We start from the raw sequence: 832 nt of genomic DNA on the forward strand, positions 1-832 counted from the left end.
CTCCCGCGGGGAGCGGCGGCGCGGGGCCCGGTGCGGCGCGCGGCTCCTCGTTAGTATAGTGGTGAGTATCCCCGCCTGTCACGCGGGAGACCGGGGTTCGATTCCCCGACGGGGAGGCCCGCGCGCTTTTTGCTGCCGCGCGCCGCGCTGCGCTGGCCGTTCAAGGCCGAGCGAAAAATGATCCGCGCGGGCACCGCCCCTGCGCCCCCTCGCGCGGGGACGGAAAAGTGTTGTGAGAGGCCTCCCCGTCGGGGAATCGAACCCCGGTCTCCCGCGTGACAGGCGGGGATACTCACCACTATACTAACGAGGAACTGCCCTGCGTGCCGGCTTGGTGGGACTGCCTTTATAGGAATCCACACACCCGCTCTCGGCGGTGGGCGGTAGTAACGGAGGGCTTGCGGTAGAGGAGCGACAGAAGTGGGAGTGGGAACCCACGAGCCTGCGTACGGCGGCAACGGCGCGGGAAGCGGGCTCGGCACCACCAGGGGGCGGGGGCGGGAGGCTCTTGCTGCTGGGGGCCGATATCGGGGATGCGGGTGGGGACATGTAACGCACTTGCGCGGGAAGGCGAGAAACGAAATAGTGGCGGAGGAGAAGGGCCGGAGCGGGCGAGGACTTGGCCCATTCGGCGCAGCAGCCGTATCCCCGCGGCAGCCTGAACCCTCCGCACCCTCCCGGCTCCTCGAACCGCGGGGGTCGCGCGGCCAGCGACCCGGAATTGGCAGCTTGTAACTCTCTGCTTGCCCGTGCTCAGCAGGACCTCGTGGCGCAACGGTAGCGCGTCTGACTCCAGATCAGAAGGCTGCGTGTTCGAATCACGTCGGGGTCA

General features: G+C 68.5%; 1 non-coding gene across 1 annotated transcript; it reads left to right on the forward strand.

The window, feature by feature from the left end:
- Window positions 1-760: 760 nt before the first annotated feature.
- TRNAW-CCA (transfer RNA tryptophan (anticodon CCA)) lies at window positions 761-832 on the forward strand. The gene has a single exon. It is a non-coding gene; the product is annotated as a tRNA-Trp (tRNA).

Source organism: Myiozetetes cayanensis, unplaced genomic scaffold, assembly GCF_022539395.1.
Source record: "Myiozetetes cayanensis isolate MyiCay16 unplaced genomic scaffold, myiCay2020 scf3, whole genome shotgun sequence".
NCBI classification, from domain to species: domain Eukaryota; kingdom Metazoa; phylum Chordata; class Aves; order Passeriformes; family Tyrannidae; genus Myiozetetes; species Myiozetetes cayanensis.